Below are 643 nucleotides of genomic sequence, written 5' to 3'. Positions count from 1 at the left end.
GAACACGGATGTTCACAGAGATCTGGAGCAAGGTGTGAGGGTACGTATTAGGAAGCTCTTTTGATCGAACACCTAATCCCGCCCGCCTCGATAGCGGCCTCTACTAATGATTAGGGAAGTTATCTATACTCGATGTATTGTCGGCTATATGCATGCAATGCAACATCCAAGTTTTAATCCTAACATGTGAAGAATTAGACTAAGTCGGTGAACAATTAATTTAGCATACAATAAATGTCAAAGTAGGGATTTAAGCTCAATTATATGTGAAGGCATACAAATGATCCAATAAAAGAAATACAATAAAATACAATAATGAAAATTACAATAATTACAATGGATTCAATTGATTTATGTCGAAAATACTTCCAAAACGGATAATTTGAGAAAGAACAAAATAAACAAATAAGCGAACAGGAATTAAGCGATAATACGATTAATAATTAATTAAATACGTAAGCTAATTAAACTAGATCATGGCAGAACGGAAGTTCGAGACAGAAATCAACTGGAACAGCAGAGAGAGCCGCGCCTCTGAAGAGGCGCAGCCGATTCTTTGCGTCTGTTTCCAAGGGTGAGTTCAGGCGTGGCCGGAAGCGCAAATCGTTAATGTTAATTGGTGAATTTAAGGATTAATTATGAT

Source organism: Silene latifolia, chromosome 6, assembly GCF_048544455.1.
Source record: "Silene latifolia isolate original U9 population chromosome 6, ASM4854445v1, whole genome shotgun sequence".
Taxonomy (NCBI): domain Eukaryota; kingdom Viridiplantae; phylum Streptophyta; class Magnoliopsida; order Caryophyllales; family Caryophyllaceae; genus Silene; species Silene latifolia.
The sequence above is the reverse complement of the archived record's forward strand: the minus strand, read 5'-3'. Positions refer to the sequence as shown.